Consider the following 21,486-nt stretch of genomic DNA (forward strand, 5'->3'; position numbering starts at 1 on the left):
CAGAGTGTGACACACTTGCACTTACATTGTCATGAGTTACCGCATCATAATCCAGCCTTAGTCAACCGCATCGTCTGCTAAACATTTGTCAAGAGTATCATATGCATGAACATTTTTGGCACATGGCCCATCCTATCTTATGCCGTGTTGTGAAACAAACAGTGGGAATTCTGACATAACAATGCGGTCGACCTACAATATGAGTTCCATCACATATGTGGACTTACAGAACGCAAATACCAGAAATGATGCCTCACACCTGAGCGTCTAATCTAAATAGTCATACCTTGTCAGCTTTCAAACAAAATTTCATCATGGCCGTCATGCGTCAAAAAAAACAATGCATATCATAAAATGTGACGTATGCGCCCAGGAAGCGATGTAATAGGACTTCCTTGCTGCACACATGGAAAAGTGAACTTACTTTCACTTTTACTTTACAGTCTTGTAGTCTGTGCTTGGGAGAGTGTGGAAGGAAAACACAGAGGGAGGTATCTGGGTTATAGATGTGGTGTTTATTACTGTGGCCATTGATGAGAGAAATAAAAGGAGAATATAAAAATAACGAAGGAATCCAGGTCAATGTTATTGGTTTGTCTGTTTACTCTCTCTTCTTTCTTCAGATTTCTTATGTGCTGTGTCTTTCTTTCATCACAAAAATGTGTCAATGGCCTCCAAGGTCCTCGTCACCCGGGATCATCGGGGGAGTGGGTGGAGGGGTGCAAAGAAAAAGAAAATGAAAGCCCTGTTTCAGGTACGTGTTGTCTGGAGTTCTTATTTGTGTTTTCTTTCTTTTTTTCTTTATATATATTTTTTTTCTTCTTTGTTTAGTGGCATGCAAGGGTAACAATAGGCTCTGTGAAAGGGGGGAGAGACAAAAGGAAAACCGAAGGATTTTAGGGATCACCCTAGTGCCATCTTTTCAAGCACAACCCCTATCTGCATCAGTGTTTGGGGGATCAGACTAGTGCCCACTGTGTCTTCTCTGTCCCCCTCTAATCCTCCCACTTCTCCCTTTTCCCTTGTGCCCAATCCTGAAATTGATCGCATAATCGATTGCGTACTTGTGACAGCCACGTCCCTCCAGGGATGTGGCGGGCCTCAGCATTCCTCCCGAGGTTGTTGGCCGGTTGCTTTCTCCTGTCCAACTTCCTTTGTCTTTTCTCCGTGGGTTTCCCTTGTCTTTCTCCTCGTTCCTCAGGTCTCCGGACACGCTCTCCTCACTGCTTGGGACCCCGAATGTGTGCTTCTTGCTCCTGTCAACTCCATCTCTCCTCGACTTCTCCCTCCAGTTGCTGCCATTTTCCACATCCTGGCTTCATTTACCGACGTCCTTTTCCTCTGGCGTTTGCACGTCGGTACGCTCCTCGATGTGTACCAACGTCACGTGCTTTACCATGCCCCCGGGATATGGTTCTTGCAGACCCAGGTTCAGTAGGCTGTCATCGTTCTCATAAGGCCCAGCCTCCCTGCTTCAGAGAGGTTGTGTGGTATTTGTGCTAGTGTGAGGAATGGTTGATTTTGAGTCTTTTGTGCTGTGTGCTGCTGTCTGTGTCTTTTTCTTCTACTAATTTTTGTCTTTTTATTGTATGTTGTTGTCCTGTTATTGAATCAGTATTGTCAGGTGTCTGTCTTGGGGTAGTTAAGTTTGTTGGGGTAGTTTGGGTTAGTTGGGGAATCGTTTTTTCTTATTTTATTGGGTTATTTAGGTTGTAGTGGAGGGAAACTGCAACATGTCAGGGAAGGGCACAGAGGATGACTGGGGATGAGAGGGGAGGATTTATCTGGTTGGTGTGCCACTACCTCCCGAACATGGTGGCTGTTGGTGGCCATGTGATTATGGGCTACCCAACAGAGGCACAGAATCTGCGCTGGGCCAAGGTGCTGAACCAACTCAGATGCATCTTCTCGGTCGAGTGCACTGACCACCAGTTGAAGCACTGGTGGGCAAACCTCATCACCCGTGAAAGGGATCTCCGGGATCACCTGGTCATTCGGGTCGGCAGAACTGTTGGTAAGTACCCCTTATACAAAGCTACATCCTTATTTGAATTTGCCTGACAGTAGGACATAAGGATTACTTCAGCATGTCATGACAAATGTAAGGACAGCAAGTTCAGTGTCTCAGCCAACATGAAGTGTCTGCATTCATGAAAGGTCAGCAATGCTCTGGTTGCTGACAATTTGCTCATTCCTCTCTTTGTACCTTGTATATCGGCTATACATATTGAAGTGCCAAAAACAAAACACATGTGTAATGGTGCAAGGGTTCATATTTCCCAGGCACAACTGTCCATGTCAGTCATGGGCTTGACAACTGTTGAAATTTGCAAAGTAATGTTTAAGGGATGACTCACATGACACTGGAGTATAGATAGTCATGGAGGTGTGTATTCCTTCAGTCATGTATGTGCAGAGTGACACAACAAGGACACAAATGCAAGAAGGACTTAGTGGCTCCTATTGTAACATTAGTGTCATAGTTTTTTAAGGTAATGTGGCTGATGGAGGCAAGTATTGCCACTCCATGGGCCTCATTATATCTATGGGGGTCTACAGATTACCAGGGTCACGACGGCAGTCTGAGCGCCCCATTATGACCATGGTGGTTGCACCACAGTCATCCTGCCAGCACCGCCAGCTTCTCTCCATTGGCAGGACTGGCAGAGCAGGCAGTCCTAATCTGCCAGGGTAGCACTGCATGCAATGCCGCCCAGGGGATTACAACCCCCTCTCCACCAGCTTTTACATGGCAGTTGCACTGCCATGCAAAAGATGGCAGAGACAGAGTGCAGGGTGACCCATGGGGCTCCCTGCACTGCCCATGCCCTTGGCATGGGCAGTACAGGGGCCCCCATGGAAGCCTCATTGCGCTTTTCACTGTCTGACAGGTGATGTTGCACCCTACGCACCGTAACATTGCAGCCGGCTCAATTATGAGCCAGCATCAATGTTGTGGGCTGCTCCCCGCTGGGCCAGCGGGCGGAAACACCGTTTCCACCCACTGACCCAGCGGGGAACTCGTAATGGGACCCCCGGGGAAGGCGGTCGCACTGACAGCACCCTGACCCTGGGAGTTTGGCAGGCAGCCTTTTCCACCCCCCAAACCCGTAATGACCCCACATAATTCAAAAGTTATGCAATGCAAACCTTGTGGCACTTTTAAACCCTGGTGCCACATAATGCCTGCTCCAGGCATTATGAATGCAAGAGGTGTGTTCCTGCGGTAGGAGGCACACAAAAAATGAGCAGTTAAATCTGCTAGATTCTACTGCACCATTTTTGGAGTTAACTTGAATGGGTGCTGAAGGCCTGTTGGTAAAAAGACACTCCCATTGTTTTGAATGTGCCTGATTTCACTTAGCAGGTTTGGCACTTCCATGTATGGTCCAAAACATGAAAAAGTGCCACCATAATGTCATAGTTTACAACGTTAGTGTCCTGCATGTCAAATACGGCACACACATGGTGGAGTTATGTGGTGGTAGGGGGCGGCAGAAAAAGTTGAGCATCTCAGTTGTTGCTCCTTTTTCACATAGATTTACTACAAAGTACTAACCTTCTGACAATTGACAGTGTCCTGTCCCCAAGAAATTGTTACATAAGCATTTGAGACATGTACGTATGGGTGAATCCCATATCTGTATGTGTTTTTGTAGGCTAACAATGTCTGTCTAAATGCTATGTTATAGATGCCAGTTGCTCATTCCTAAACCCAAGTTAATTAGGTCAATCAGCTAAACAAGTGGAATGTGTAACAGTTGTCCATGCGTTTCTTTGTACAAAAATGACAAAGCAAATTTTTACTGTCATGACTTGCAGGTGGACCTCCACCCTACACCATTGGCAAGGTTTAACAATTTGAAAACTCCGATGCAGCCAGTGTATATCAAGAGTTGTATGTGAGAGAGTATGATGAGTGGAATTCCATGTTAAAATGGCATGTATGTTAATTAAGAAACCATTATCTGTCCATGGGTATCAACATCATGTCTGATATTATGCTGAGGATGTGGAATAAGAAAAAATGATTCACAGGTGCCGGAGTGTGCTGCAATGGATTTTTGAGTCATTAGAAAAGGTAAATATACACACAAACACAGTGATGTCAGTCAAGATATGTGCCAGAGGTGCTGGGTTTCAGAAATGTATATATGTTGGCAACATAATTGTTGCAGCACATGCTACTGCACTGTGTACCACACATTGCACAAAGTTACTCTGGACATGGTACAAGCTATATCCATGTGTTGAGGTCTCCAAGGGGCTTATCAAAGAAACACTTGCACCACAGGTGCTTCACTACTCTTCAGCAATGAAGTGATGCACCAGCCACGCAAGAAGCTTTTGAGAAGGGCAACATTTAGTTGATTACACATTGAGAATTCAGCTCTTCTTCTGATGATTGCGGTCCATGTCTATGGATTGTAGTAAATAAAATGTGTGCAGATGAACCTACATGATCTAACCATCATGATGAATGCGAGCAAGCACGGTCACATTATATGTGTATGAGATGTGCATGGTGAGTGTTTACCTGGTACGTAGGAGATGTTTCAAGCTTGTGCACAGATAGTGTGCAACATTGGATAGCCGTTATCCCTGCAACATGAACAATATATCATAGATTCTTGGGTGGCAGATGAGTATAGACTTTGGGCTTGATGTTGTTTTATGAGGACTGGTGGACTACATGTGTCGTCTGAAGATGCTGTTTCCATTGCATGCTTGTTCTTTTTCTACCCAACACAGTATCTGATGACATGTCCCCCTTATGTTTTAGCGGCATCAATGACTTCAGCATAGAAGCATGCCTTTGAGAAGAGAGCTGAGAGATTCTGGCATATCTGTGAGGTCCAGAGAGGGTACCACTAGGATGGAAAAGCTTTACAGACCTGAGAAACTATTGGGGTCGTGGCAGGCATTTCCTCATGGAGGACCAGCCAAACAGACTGCTACAAGCCAAAAATGAGTGGAACCTCAACACAGAGGGTCAGGGGTGGTTCTGCATGTTTCGCCCCCTCAACATCAACAGCCCCTACCACAACAGCATCACAGCCACCACCAGCTTCCACTGCCTCCAAATTTGAGGGAGAAATGCGTATGGACATGGCCGAGATCAAGTAGAGGTTAGCCAAACTGGAGGAGGCTAATGAGTGGAATTACAAACTTTTAAAGTTCATCAAAAAGAAACTGAAGAAGCACTGACTTTGAAACCTATTCTCTTTCCAGTACTTTCCCTTCCCCTAGTTTTTATTGTGAATAGTTTAGTGGGGTTTGGATGGGTAGGCATAGGTAAGGTAGCATAGAGTAGGTTATTTTTAGGACATAGTTGGCATAGTTAGGGGTGGTGGGATTTAGGAATCTTTTTTCTTTTTGTGGGGCTATAGTTCATGTTGCCCTTCTCATTTATGGTCTGTTAAGGGGGTGGGGGGCAATTTTTATTGTGTGGCATTACAAGTACAAGATACATTTAGATAAGGATAGTTAGCTGTAGGGAAACGTTAAGATTACTTAGTATAGGTTAGGTTAGTCTAGTGGAGGTTAGTGTGTAGATTAGGCTTTTTGTTAGGTAGTGATTTTTAGTATTAATAAATCTTGTTAGTTTCCTACAGTATGGTGTCCATGATGAATGATGAATTACTGTCTGGGTGTTATCATGTCTCCACTGGTCACAATGGACAAATGCCTTTGGGTGTGCATTCAGTATTGATTTGTATGTATGACTATGTATATACCCCATGACTAAGGACCTGTCTGATTGGAAGCAGCATGATATCAGCTACTCAATACACTATTCAGTGCAGTTCCTGACACTCTGATTGTGCATGGATACATATTCTAAGACAGATAATCAGGCAACATCTATTGTTTGTGGTAAGTTATGTAATATTCATTGTAGGAAAGTTTCAAATATTGCACTCCACCTCGTTTGGGGAATGGATACTGGCACACTAACGGCTGCCCCTCACTGTCTTACACATGCCCATTTTGTTGATCAAATCAATGCTGTACTAGTACAATCATCAGGGATGGATCCAGACACTTGTGTTTTGACCCACACATGCCACATGTAAACTAGTATGGTACCTGTTTAATACATGCTTGGAAGACTCAGAAATGTTGTTGTAGTCTACAATGCTATCAGTCACCTTAATCGTGTTTGAGTCTATGTGTGTGGCTTTGTGTCTGACAGAAAGCCACACATGTCCTTTTGTTCTGTAGTCATTGTCCTAGCTTCACACAATGCATACATTTGAAACAGTTGATGGATCACTGAAAAAAGCAGAACATATGTGGTTATGGTCATTTATTTACGTGTGCATGTTTTGTTTCAGATGATGTACAATGTACAGTTCACTAACCCCATGAGAGATCCCAAGCCATTTAATGTCCATTCACAGTCCGAGGGTAACAGACATGTAATGGGATGTGTAGGAGAGGTGAGCATCAGTGAGGAGGTATCTAAACTTGACAATTGGTAAGAGGCCCTACACATGAACATGGTCATACTATTGACCTAGTGTTCAGTAATCAGACCTCCCTCACCTCTACATCCACTACGCCTCTGGCTTGGTCAGATCACTTCCTAGTCACTCTGGATCTAGCCATGAGTACTAGTTGGAATAGCCCCAAGCCTCCTGCTCAGGTGGGTAGATGTTGGCAGAAGCTTAATGTCATGGATTGGACTATGGCGTTGGAAAATAGTAAACCTCTATCCTGTAGTAGCATGAGCCTCAATGTCAAGACTTTTAATGATTGGATCATCGAGAGTTTGGACTCAGTACTGCCTTTAAGGGCAAAAAATGACCCGCTTAGGAAAGACGGTACTCTGTGGTACACCTCCAACTTGCACCTTCTCAAGAAAATTTTTAAAAGGTTGGAAAGAAGGTGGAGAAAATCTCATGCTTCAGAGGACAGGGACAGCTATAGGAAAACTATTAGAGTGTATCATAAGGAGATAAAAATAGCACAGAGCTCCTACTATGCTGATAGAATTTAAGAAGCCACCAATTCCCCAGGTGCTAAAAGAAATTCTCCAAAATCCGGATGAAGAGAATCCTACTAAAGCCTCTGTAGTATATAGCAATCAGTTAGCTAGTTTCTTTCAACATAAAATTTTGAATATCTACTCCAACTTTACTAAGAATATACCTATATCAGAAGAGCGGATTACTAGCACAAGGAAGGGCATAGCCACGATTTCTCAGTTTACTTCCCTTCCTCAAGAGCAAGCGGACGTGGTGCTTAAGTCACTAAAGTTGGTTCTCCCTTGGACCCAGCTCCCCCACAGATAATTGCGCTGGATTGGACAGTGATTGGTCCGGCTCTTACGGACATGCTGAATGCCTCAATATCTAGAGGTCTAGTTGCGGATCAGTGGAACCATGCCATAGTCAAAACATTATTAAATAAGGCCTCCCTGGACATGGCTGATCTCAAGAACTACAGACCTATATCTTTACTACCGACACCGGCCAAAATTCTAGATAAACATATTTATACTCAACTCTCTACTTTTTTGGAAACACATAACTGTCTTCACCCTATACAAACGGGCTTTAGACCTCGGCACAGAAACTGCATTGATTGCAGTTATGGAAGAGGCAAGGAAGGCCATGGATCTTGGTCTTCCAACTGCAGTTATACTTTTGGATGTGAGTGCGGCCTTTGATACCGTAGACCATCAAGTGTTGAGTTTAAGGATGAGGAACACGGGAATAGAGGGGAGAGCTCATGCATGGCTGACCTCCTTTTTGGAGGGTAGAACAATTCAGGTCCTTGATCGATCTTATTACTCTGATAAATTTCACTCCCAATGTGGTGTACCACAGGGCTCGTCGCTCAGCCCTACACTTTTTAACATATATATGGCACCTCTAGAGGACCTAGTTGAGTTTTTTGGCCCATCCTTGGTATCTTATGCGGATGACACCCAACTGGTGGTATCCTTCTCAGATAACACCAGTTTGGATGGGTCTTCTCTAACCTCTTGCCTACAGGCAGTTACGGGATGGATGATGGATAGCAGACTACAAATCAATGGTGACAATACAGAACTTATGATTCTGGGGTATCACCCTGGCCCTAGTAAGTCACTCATGATTCCAAGTGCTCTAGCTGACTTTCCATCCCCGAAGAAATACATTAAGAGATTAGGGATATGGCTGGATCCCAGGCTAACGTTGGATTAGCATGCCAAACATATATCACCCACTTGTTTTGGCATACTGAGATTGCTGAGGAAGGTTTTTACAATTCTTCCATATCTGGCAAAAAGGCTTATCATCCAATCTACCATTCTCTCGAGACTTGATTATGGCAATGGCATATTTCTTGGTTTTCCCCTATATGTGATAAAGAAGCTGCAGCGGGTACAAAATGCAGCAGCCCGCCTTCTGTTAGACATCCCTAGACATACCTCTGCGAAACCAGCATTAATTTCATTACATTGGTTGCCGGTTGAACAGCGGATCAAATTCAAAGCTTTGTGTTGTATTCACAGGTCTCTTCACAATTGTGGGCCACCGCTCTTAAGAGCCCTCGCTTCTTTCTACAAGCCGAATAGGGCTCTTAGATCAGCTTCCCTAGCTTTGGCCTCCCTACCAAGATTTAAAAAAGTCAGATGGGGTGGTGCCACGATGGCCTATATGGGGGCCAAGCTATGGAATTCTCTTCCTCTTATACTCCGGCTCATAGGCCAGGAATACAGCTTCCGTAAGGAACTCAAAACCTGGCTGTTTTAGAATTGATTGTTGTTCATGTTAGTCTTGATCTGGTCCACTAGTGCTGGGAAGCCTCAGGGTAGCCATGCGCTTTACAAATCGCATGGCATAACATAACAATAGGTAGGAATTAAAACTATTGCAGTCCAGGTATGATGAGTCAACTGTGGTACAGTGAAGAGGGCACATTGGCAGATGTCACTACACTTGCATGATCTTAAGCACAGAACTAAAGAGATGCTGTCCATGTGGCACAGACTGTAGCTACCGGGTGTTTTTCTGGTGAATGTTGTTCCTTCCATATCTTCATCCTCTGATGTGTGTGGTGCCTCCTGTGCCATGGGTGGTGTTGTTGTTGAAGTTGAGGGGGGCACCCACATATCAGGGGACAGTGATGTGGAATCAAAGGTGCTGGCAGCTGCTATTTGTTGGAAAGGCAAAGGCATCACTGCAGCAAGGAGGAACTGCTGGTTTCACAACATAGCAGCTACATCACGGTAGTAGGCAGCCATGTTTTAAAGGAGGGAGGTCAGATTCCACTGCATGGACTCCAGGACATTTTGGAAGCCCCCAGCCTGTTGTCAACCATGCTGCTGCCACTTTAGGAGGGCAATTGTTCCAGCCTCTGCCTCAGGGCAGGAGCTATGTTGGCCAGGGACTGCTGGAGTCCACGTAGCGGAGAGTAAGTGTCTCTGATGGCAGCAGAGTTGTCCTTATTTGGACTGAGGCACCTCTGCACTCCCTCTAGGCTGCACACCATGGTCTCCATCCCCACCCACACCTGATGTGTCAGCTAACGCTGGACCTCCTACTGCAGTCTTCAGAAAGGTGATGTCTGGGTCCTCAGAGTCCAGGGCTGTGGCTAGACTGGTCGGTGTAGGGTGTTGGTTGTTGGGTGGTTCATGTGGAGACCCCACAACGCTGTATGTCCTTCGTGTGACTGGAGATGGTGTTTGGAAGGAACCCAGGACATCCTGGAGAATGTCAGCATTGATGGCCGACAGCTTGTCATCCAGATCATCAGAAAAATCCAGGACAGGCACCTCCGCAGGAGGTACAGTTTCCTCTCCTGCAATGGGATAGTGAAAGGTCAATATCAGTTATTTTCTACTGGTGGCTTAGTAACATGGTACTGACCCACAAATCAAGGCACACATTTATGGACACCTGATAGCACACTGTGCCACCTGAGCATCGTTTCTATGGAGTCATCATTGGTACAATCTGCCAGGCCACATTCCCCAGTGTGTTGTCCCCACCTTGATTGACTTATCATGGTATTCTGCATATGTACCCCTTTCATTGATTTGACTGTGTTACATGTGCATGCAATGGGTGTTATTAGGGATTTGTGCACACACTACAAATGGAGATGTACAGAATAAATTACATTTGGTTTTACAGATAATTGAGTAAGTAACTGACTCCCCTGCCACCCCACATGTTGTTAGAGTGAGGGAAGGGTGTGAACTGTCCAAATGCACCCTCCTAGCCACTTTGAGTCATGGGTCCAGCATCCTGCACCACCCACTGTGAGATTCAACTACCTTGTGTGTATGTGAGCAAACAGGATTTTTTCCCTTCCTACAGAACAACACTCATCCGTGCATCACAGGATTCCTTGTTGCAGAGCTGCAATGGTGCCTGCATTTCTGGACTGAGTGTTGTTTTTCTTGAAAGTAGACCTTCCTGTTCGTGCATATACACACAAGGTGATTCATTGTTACATTGTGTGGTGCAGGATGCTGAACACATGACTCAAAGTGCCTAGAGGGATGCATGTGGAAAGCCCACCCACTGCAATCACTCTGACAAACACACTTGGGGTGACATGAGAACATTACACATTTTGGGGCTTGCTGATGTGTGGATGCATCATGTTGGGACACCACATCAAGGGTGGCATTGTAGTCGAAGTATTGAGGTCTGACATTGTTGTAATCCTATTGTGGACTACTTTCAATGTATGTTGCAATAATCATCAATCATTGTAAGTGCCAGACAGAATTCCTGTTAGTTGAATTTGCAGGTTGTGTACCTTCCTGTACATGTGCATTAGGACCGGCAAGATGGACACCCCTACACCATGTAGTTTGTGTTGCAAAGTTGGTATTGTCTGTCATATGTTTTGCCTCAACCAAAGATAATAAAGAGATGCATTGACTATCTTTGACAACTACACACTACTGCACATTTTAAATGATGCTGCACAGCAAGCTGAGCTGCTGCACTGCATCTTTTTTCATAAATGGGTAAATATGTGCCACAACATCTAGACCCAGACATCATAGTGCTCTACCAATGCATAATTGTTTTACCTTACACTCCAGTGGAGGATAGTAGTAGCTCACAATTAACATGCCAAGGTAAGGCACCTTGCATACCTTATCCCGTCCTAAATCTCATGTCCCCTTCTCACACCTAACACTGCATGTAGAAGGCATTCCATGTGTATAGTTAGAATCTTCCCATGCAACACATGTGTAACCCATCCAGCTTCTGATGCCTTTAAAAATATTGCACATCAGTATTTGGTTCAGTGTAGTCCAGGAACTCAAGGGTGGTGTGGGAGTGACATGTCTGTGTGACAAGTTTGTATTTCCAAAGAATGTAGTTGTTCATTATGTGTTGCATTGTGCATCACACATAGGGCAAACTTTATGTGTATTTGGTGCATTGATCCCAAACCACCATTTTCCTTGCAGCCCCTTTGCCCCAGTCAGCGACACCATGGAAGCACCTTACTTACATTACGGGTCACCATGGTGGACATTTCCCCAGTACCCTCATGAGGTTTGTCACTATAGTGGTGCTTTACTGCATCGCCACCATAAATGATGGAACTAGTGCAGTGTTGTTAGCAGGTCACGAATAAAGAAAGACAGGATTCAGTTTGGCAAGTAATATGAGCATTTATGAATAACGGGCGGAAGGACAGCACAGCTCTAAGTCTGAAACTGCCCTCAAAATCGTCAACTCAAGCAGCCCTTTTTATATACTTTTGCTACCTTGAATGCATCTTATCACTTGTCATGCATTTTGATTTAAGCGCTCACGTGGTACATTGTGTCACTGCTTTCGTCAGCATAAAGCCGCATTTCTCATGAGAAAGCATCTAATTACACATTTGCAGAAAAGCGAAGGTTACATATCTATCACGTGCACATTTAGTGAAAAACAGCAATACCTTTTATCTCACGTTCTAAGGCTGTCTGTAGCTCCACCTTTCCTAACTCCAGGCTTGGAGCTCTCCCCGACTGTCTGACCTCCTTCACACAGCTTCTGACCTTCTAGCATCAAAGCTTTTACATTCCTGTCCAGAAACTCCCTTTCCTCATTAACGTGGATTTGAAATGCGTGCCTTTCCTGTAACTATATTATTGCAAGCTTCTAGGCCTTTCTACGTGTAGCTGCTTTGTGGATAACTATGCCTTTGTCTCTCTTCTCTGTCTCCTGCACTGGCCTTTTACTTGGATGCCATGAGCACTCGGGCCTGTATTTCTCTCTGAGCATATATGATTCTGCACATTTTCCTCCCAACTCTTGCTTTAGCCAAAATTGGCCCTCTCTTTCTATATTTTCAATAACATTTCCCCCTTTAGTTGAACTTTCAACTACTATTACACTCTCTCTACTACATTCATTCATTTGGATATATACGTGATCCTCATCCTCCTTTACGTCCCTGGCTACCCTACTAGTGAACATCCCACCTAACTTCTGGCTAACCTTCTTGCAGCATCCTACCACTAACTGAAAGGTACAGAACATCAATAACATCACCACAAGTATCAGGAATAACCCCTTAATCAGTCCTGATAACCAGGATGGTATCCATGCAAACCATCCTGAAACCCATCCATCGGGGGCACCCCCCTCGTCTGCCATCTTCTTCCGCAAGTTATGTAGAGTCTGCATGGCCTCTGTGATTGTTCCATTGTCTGCATCGTTGGCATGTAAAACAGGCAGTTCCGATCTTGGCACAGACCCCACCCTCCATGGCCGTCATCAAGTCTAGCACATACCTATGTTGCATAAGCATCACTCTCACAGCCCGCATCTCTTCCTTGACTGCATTAAATCCATCTTCAGTTGCATTGATTGTCTTCATCAGTTCCCATCATGTTATCTGCAGCCAGTGGGCCGTGGCCTTTGTTTGAACAAAGGGAAAGATGCTCCCAAAGAACAATTGGGCATCATTAAACAACCTGTGCTCTTGTGGAATGTCTTCGCAGGTTGTAGTACCCATATACTCTGCATACCTCTTTTTCCGATGACGCAATACATTTGTTGGACGGCTCATGGGGTGATCATATAACTTTGAGATGTCCACCCCTGGAATCACCAGGGAGGGGGTGTGCACAGTTACTAAGGAACAGAGACCTTTCCATCCGGAAGGAAGTCGTGAATATAGCCATTCTCCGCATTGCCAATAATAGTCCATCAGACTGGAGGGGCCCCATTGCATATCAGCATTGTACTCGGTGGTGATGCAATTGATGTTCCTTCCCACAGGGACTGTTCCATTCCCTCTGAAACATAAAAAGAAAACAATTGGTGTTCTGCCTGCTCGGAGAGTTGTTGGTGTTTCCACCCATGTTAATCTAGATATATTTTTATCCCATATAGCCTGACACTTCTTCTGGGTGCTATTATCAGTCTTATTTCCCTTCCAGAGAGTGAGAGCTCTACATCCAAATTTTGCACCGTGGTACCACTGACCATGAACATACACTGATCCATTTACTTTCCTGACAATCTTGGGACATGGGTGAAACTGAATAATTCTTACAGAAAAGTGTAGATCTTGATATTCCCAGGAATCCCTGTTCTATTATTTTATTCTTCCAATTCCTACTTTTATATTTCATTATTCCCATCTCAGCCATCCTCCCTAATTTCACCACTAATTCCTTGCGATCTGAAGGACATCTGTTATGTCGGCTAATTCCTCCTCATTTTGTGTGGTGTTTACTAGAAATGCTCCCTGTCTTATCTGCAAGGGCTGCATTCGTGCTCTCATCCTGCAAAGGTACAAGTGCAATAAACATCGAGTAATATTTTGAAATACTTCTTTTGATGCTTTGTAGCCTATCTGTGTCACTAGCATGTGGAATCAAAGAACAAACGAAACATGATTAATTAGTAGTCTGCATGCCTATCTCTGTCATGTGCTGATACCATACATTGTCTAATAAGCTAGTATGAATATTGTGAGATATATTTTCATATTTATATACTTCTCTCTGTAAGCTCTTAGTATACTGACACATTGCCATGTGTGGACTAAGATACCATTGAAAGGTAATTGCTAACATAACAAAGCATTGTTGGAAAATGGGTTATTGATAAGGGCAGGTAGGTACCTACACCTAGCAACAAGCCACCAACCTCCACTTAGGCCCAGTTAGGTCTCAGTAAATTAACCCCAGCTCAACCCTTGGTAGCTTGGCAACGAGCGTCAAGGCTTAACTTAGGAGACAGTGTGTAAAGCATTCAAATATCACAAAACAGTAATTAAATAAAACACAGGAAACAGTTTAAAAATCCAAAACCAATTTATAAAAATAGTTTATATTTTTATCTTTAAAATGACACCAAAACGAATAAAATCGGATAAAGGGAACCGGAGATATGAATTTTTAAAGAATTATTATTTTTCTAGCGCTTAGAAACAAAAAGCGCCAATCGGGTCATCTGGTTGCACCAGGACCGGGGCAAAGTCAAACTTTCAGGCCGACCGCGATGGAGCCCTGCTCGGCTACAGGTCGCGGGAGGCCTCGGTCAAAAAGTTACCTTCTGACTTAGTCTTTATTTTGAAGATTTTCATCAGCGGGACGAACCTGCCAGTCGAATCCGACCTCCTGGAGCCCTTGTCCGGATACGCGATGCTGGATTCCTCGGTGGAGATTTTTACCTTCGGACTTAGTCGTTTTTTCGAGGTGAAAATCCTTCGACCGGGGTAAACCTGGATCTTGATCCGATGTCCGTGGAGCCCTTCTCGGATACGATGGCTGGGAGGTCCCGGTCAACTTTTTACCTTCGGACTTAGTCTCTTTTTCGGCGATTTTTCTTTACCGGGATGAACCACCAAATCAGGCCGGGTCGCGGTTGAGGCAAGCCGGCTAGAATTTCCGCGGCGGGTCGGTCCCTCTATGGAGCTTTTTTTCAAAAATTCTCAAATCTTCTCCAAACTTCTGGGGCTTCACTCAGATGTCCTTTTACGGTTCTTTTGGGGTCCACAGCTCACCCCAAGGGTCCAGAAGTACTGAGATGGTCCTTGGGGGGTGCGGACTTCAACTCCCAGAATGCACCTGGTGCAAACTCCTTTTTGGCCACTGGACAGTGGTCAGCTGGTCACTTTTCAGGAGTTGGTGCAGGGGGACTCTGGATAGCAATTTTTCACCTGTAGCAAACAGGGAGTCCCTCCTTGAACCAGTTGAAGCCAGGCAAAGTCCTTCTTGTGGTGAAGCCCAAGTGTGCAGCTGGTGCAGTCCTTCTGAGTGCAGGTTCCAGGTGCAGGCCAGGGGTCCAGCAGGGCAGTCCTTCTTCTCCTTTAGTTCTTTTCTTCTTGAAATCTGGCAGGGATCTGAGGTGTGGGGGCAGGTCTGCCAGTTTTACCCTTGCTCCTGGGTGAAAAGCAGGGGGGTCCTGGTTCTCCAATCAGGTACAGGGTCATCCCCTTGTGATGACTACTTCCTGGGAAGTGTGGCAAAAATCCATCGCAAAAGGCAACATTCTCCAAAAATCCAACATGGCTGAATCTGATTTTTGGAGGTTACATCTGGCTGAGCCCACCCACTGGTGTGGCTAAAAATCATAAACACACCCCTCTCCTGCCCTCTCCTAATCTAATCAAGGGGGCACCTAGTTGTCTGGGGTTGCAGGATGTGGGGGTGTTGCTGGTTGCTCCAAATGTCCTTCTCTGCCTTTGAAGACCAGTTTGGCAGCCCTCCCCCTTCCTGCCTCACCATCTGCTGAGGGGAGATTCTCTCCCACAAGCACATTCCTTTGTGTGAAGCCAGGCCACTTCACACCTCATCAAGGCAGCTTGAGTAAGCTGCTGCAGGCTGGCCAATCAGAGCACAGCAGGAAAAACAATGCAGGGCTGAAATTGGCAACTTTTTAGGTAAAGTTTAAAACTCTTTACCTGAACAAGTTATATTAAATCCCACAACTGGAAGTTGTGGGATTTATTACAACAATTAATTTGATACCAAATTCTTGGTATGCATCTTTTAAGGAGACTTTAAAATTTAAAACAAAGTCTCCCCATTCTAGCCTATGAAGGCCATTTACTTCAATGAGGGAAAAACGAATTTGGCTGTTTTTACCTCACCAGGCATTATAAATCTATTTTTATAAAGTCCCTGCTTATAGTTACATGGCACCCAGCCCTAGGGGCACATAGGGCACACCTTAGGGGTGACTTATATGTAAAAATAAGGTAGTTTAAGACTTTGGAAGTACTTTTAATTCCAAAGTCGAATTTGCATATAACTTTAATTTAAAAGCAGCCAGCAAGGCAGGCCTTCCTTTAAAATGACACTGGGCACCTCAGCAGTGCACCTATGGGTGCACCACCTATGCTGTGGTCCCTAGACCTACATGCCCTACCATATACTAGGGACTTATTGCATATTGATTTTACACAGAGCACAGGCCCTGGGACTGGTTAGCAGTACCCAGGGCACCATCATAGTCAGGAAAACACCAGCATAAAGTGGAAAATGGGGGCAAAAAGTTAGGGGGCCTCTGCAATCAGCCCTGTTTTCTCACACAAGCCCCCCCCCCAGCCCACACGCCCAGGAGACTCAGCCCAACCCTGGGAGAGTCTTCCTGGCTTGTTAGGCGAGGAAGACAGTGAAGAAAACTGGCTGTCCCTTTGCAGGGCCTACTCTGCCTTACTTCCTCCTGTCATGGTCACTCCCTCTGGGTAGAGAAGCCATCCCAACAGTGAAAGGACCCATCTCAAACTGAAACTTCCCTCTAGGGGGGTCTTCCTCCTCTCTCTCTGCCAACTTGGGTAGTGAGGTGCCCACCTCCCCTACTCCTAACTTTGCTAGGGCAACACCTAGCTTACCCAAAGAGGTCACCCAACACTTGAGCAACCCAACCATGACCAACAGGGTCAGGGGGCCTACTTTGCTATTGGCCCTGGGGTCTGCCTCCCAGGCCAAGTACAGTGCTGCCAGGAAGGCTAGCACCCAGCAGAGGCTACTGACAGCTGTCAGTACCCAGAACCACACCCTAAGCTCTCCACTGACAGGTGGCTGAGCTGCTTTAGGGGCAACTTTGGGGTCCTGGCACCCCTCTTGCTGTCTAGAGTGGGGGGCTACCACCTCCTGTGGCAGACACCCTCCTTCCACTCTCCCTTCTGTCAGTGCAGGGGCAACACCTTGCATCTGGACAGCTGCCTGACTACTCAGGACTTCCTTGGGGTCAGGTGAGGCCTCACCAGTGCCAACTCTGGGCTCTCCCCCTACTGGGGCAGAAGGCCTTTGGCTCCCTGGAACTCTCTTTAAGAGTGGCCTACCCTTCCTTTTCTTCTTTCCTTTTCTTGGGGACCCCTGTCTCCTAACTGTAGGGACTGACTCCCCAGGACTTTGGGTTGGGGGGGCGCCCTGGGCGACCGCCCCCTCTGGGACCAGACCCACCTCTGGGAGGTCATTGCCCAGGATACAATCTAGGGGGAGGTCAGCACTGACTACCACCCTAATCCAGTCAAGGATACCCTCCCTCTCTAGGGGCACTATGGCTACAGGTTTGGTGGTGACCTCCCCTGTGGCTATCCTGACTTTCCTTGTCTCTCCTGGGACATACATGTCTGGGGTCACTAACCGGTCACTCACTATAGTGTGACTGGCACAGGTGTCTCTCAGGCCAGTGATAGGGATCCCATTCACCTGAATGGGGTGGAAGTGCCTACTTCCACCCTCAGGGATCACCAGCTTACCATCTGGTCCTGTCTCCCAGCTCAATGCTAGGAGGACTTCATCATCTGAGGAGTCCTCCTCCATGGCTACACTGGACAGCCCAGTCCTAACCACTTTCTTTGGACAGGCTGCATCTCCTCTGAAGTGACCTGTCTGCTGACAGTCAAAGCAAGCCCTACTGTCCAAGAGCATTTTTTAACCCTGGGTCTCCCTGTCTCTGCTTGTCAGAGTGGGAGTGGGATTTACTCTCCTCCTTCTTAGGGTTCTGGGGTACAGAGGGAGTCTCTGTGGTGGGCTTACCACCTCCCTCCTTAGGTTTTTGGGGACCTGACCCCCCCTTCTTGGAGTCTCCCCCCTGGGACTTGACAACCACCCTGGTTCTCAACCACTCATCAGCTGCCTCCCCTAGCTCTCTAGGGTTGGTCTGCTTAGAGTCCACTAGATGCTGGCATAACCTTTCTTGGGTACAATTGGTCAAGATGTGCTCTCTCATGATCAGATTGTATAACCCCTCATAAGTATTTACTTTGTTACCAATAATACAGCCCTCTAGTGCCTTTAGTGAGGTGTCTACAAAGTCAACCCAAGACTGGGTATTGACCTTCTGGGTGTCCCTAAACTTGAGCCTATACTGCTCTGGGGTCAGACCAAACTTTTTAGTCAAGCAACTCTTCATACTGGGGTATGAGTCTGCATCCTCCCCACTCATGGTTAGGAGCCTATCTCTCCCTGAGTTGGGAACTAACTCCCAAAGAAGTGAACCCCAGTACTGAGGCTTGACTCTCCTCATCTGGAGGGCCCTCTCAAAGACCCCCAGCCACTTATCTATGTCATCCCCCTCTACATAGGCAGAAACCACCCCTTTGGGTAATCTGGGGGAAAAAACCCCACCCAGGGACACCTCAACTTCTTTATCACTGCCACCATCTCTATTCTCTTTGTTTGCCCACTTTTTCTTTTCTAGGGCCAGCTTGTCTGCTTCCAAAGCTATGTATGCTAGCTGGGCCTCCAGCTCTCTTTCTCTGATGGATGGGTTCTCTCCTCCTGAAAGGACCCCCTTCCCACCACTAGCTTTGGGTCTGCCCCTAGTGACTGTATTTACTGAGGACCGTTCTTCCTCATCCTCACTTAGGCTCAGATGCCTTCCCTCCCCTGAGTGGTTAGAGCTAGCATCCTCCCCTTTTTCTCCCTCCTCTGGAGCTTCCTCTGAGTCTACCTCTTGGGCCTCAGCCCATGCTGTCAGGGATTTGATCAGGATTTGCTTCCTGAGATCAGTGGTTGCAGGCAACCCTCTTTCAATACACAACCCCTTAAGCTGGACTACTGTCAGTGTGGGTAGGCTAGCCAGATCAAGCTCCATGGTTCCCTGGTTTTGTGTTAACAAAAACTTTTTGCAAAAATTGGAAACAAGAATTTAGAAAAATTACAAAAATTCAATAATTGAAATTAATCCAAATTAATAAAAAAAAAAAAAAAAAATCTTTTTTTGCACTAGGACAATTTAAAGGATTTTTAATTCGTTTTACTTAAAACTGTAACGTGATACTGAACACAAGTACAGGATCCCGTCGCTGCCACCAAAAATGTTGGAAAATGGGTTATTGATAAGGGCAGGTAGGTACCTACACCTAGCAACAAGCCCCCAACCTCCACTTAGGCCCAGTTAGGTCTCAGTAAATTAACCCCAGCTCAACCCTTGGTAGCTTGGCAACGAGCGTCAAGGCTTAACTTAGGAGACAGTGTGTAAAGCATTCAAATATCACAAAACAGTAATTAAATAAAACACAGGAAACAGTTTAAAAATCCAAAACCAATTTATAAAAATAGTTTATATTTTTATCTTTAAAATGACACCAAAACGAATAAAATCGGATAAAGGGAACCGGAGATATGAATTTTTAAAGAATTATTATTTTTCTAGCGCTTAGAAACAAAAAGCGCCAATCGGGTCATCTGGTTGCACCAGGACCGGGGCAAAGTCAAACTTTCAGGCCGACCGCGATGGAGCCCTGCTCGGCTACAGGTCGCGGGAGGCCTCGGTCAAAAAGTTACCTTCTGACTTAGTCTTTATTTTGAAGATTTTCATCAGGAGGACGAACCTGCCAGTCGAATCCGACCTCCTGGAGCCCTTGTCCGGATACGCGATGCTGGATTCCTCGGTGGAGATTTTTACCTTCGGACTTAGTCGTTTTTTCGAGGTGAAAATCCTTCGACCGGGGTAAACCTGGATCTTGATCCGACGTCCGTGGAGCCCTTCTCGGATACGATGGCTGGGAGGTCCCGGTCAACTTTTTACCTTCAGACTTAGGTGGTCATTCTGACCTCGGCGGTAAAAGGCGCCTACCGCCGGTCAGAAATCCTCCATAATTCCGCCGCGGTCGCGGTAACCCGCCACGGTCATTCTGACCCGCAGCAGCCAAACCTCCGAAAATCCGACAGCCACAACAGACTGCCAGACCAGCGGTCAGCGGAAAAGTGGAGGTGACCAAACCTCCACCGTCACGCCAACAGAAATACGCCCATGCCATTACGACCCACGAATCCACGCGGCGGTCTTTCAAACGCGGTTTTCCATTGGCGGTACACACCGCCGCGGTCAGAATACACACAAACGAACAAAACTCAGCCACATTGGACGATTTGAATTCCACACACCTGATACACATACACACACCACTCCCACACACACAATACAATATAAAGCACACACCCACATCACCCACAAACCCCTACGACCAAAAATTCAGAAAGAAGCACTGAGAGACACATCAGCGATCACAGAATACCATCACACAGAGGCACACTACACCATCACCCACACAATATCCACACACAAAACAACACACACCACCACACTCAACACCCTTAACTACACATACTCCACCCCACACATCATACACACCACTCCATGGCACCCCAAAGACACCCCCGCTTCTCAGACGAAGAACTCAGGGTCATGGTGGAGGAAATCGTTCGGGTAGAGCCCCAGCTCTTCGGCACACAGGTCCAATACACCAGCATTGCCCGGAGGACGGAGCTATGGCAGAGGATTGTCGACAGGGTCAACGCTGTGGGACAGCACCCCAGAAATCGGGAAGACATCAGGAAGCGATGGAACGACCTACGGGGGAAGGTGCGTTCCATGGTATCCAGGCACAACATCGCCGTGCAGAAGACTGGCGGAGGACCCCCACCTCAACCCCCACAATTTACAACATGGGAGGAGGAAGTCTTGAACATCCTGCATCCTGACGGCCTCGCAGGAGTCGGCGGAGGAATGGATACTGGTAAGTTGAAGCTTCACTACTGCTTCCCCCCCACCTGCATGCCAAATCATACCCCAACCCACACCCCCATCCTCGAACCCCACCCTCACCCCCACCCCCATCCTCACCCCCACCCTCACCCCCACCACCATCCTCACCCCCACCACCATCCTCACCCCCACCACCATCCTCACCCCCACCCCCAGCACACCTATTCCCTGCCAATGTCTCACCATCACAACCCACACATCCCAAAACCTAGGCCTGCATGCGTCCACTAAGCATGGACACCCATCACCAAAGCATGCCCAATGCATATACACATCCCCCCCACAAGCCACCCTCACCAAAGCCCCCACACACGAATGCCAGCACTTGGGGACACGGGAACCCACAGATACACCCATATGCCACACATTGAAACTATAACCATACCTCTATACCCCTGCAGGACCCGACCGTCAACACACCGCCACGGAGGGCCCAGAATTCTCCACACCCCCCACCCAAGAGGCCGTCAGCGATGACAGCAGCTCTGTCGACCTGGACACTGATGAC

Source organism: Pleurodeles waltl, chromosome 5, assembly GCF_031143425.1.
Source record: "Pleurodeles waltl isolate 20211129_DDA chromosome 5, aPleWal1.hap1.20221129, whole genome shotgun sequence".
NCBI lineage: Eukaryota > Metazoa > Chordata > Amphibia > Caudata > Salamandridae > Pleurodeles > Pleurodeles waltl.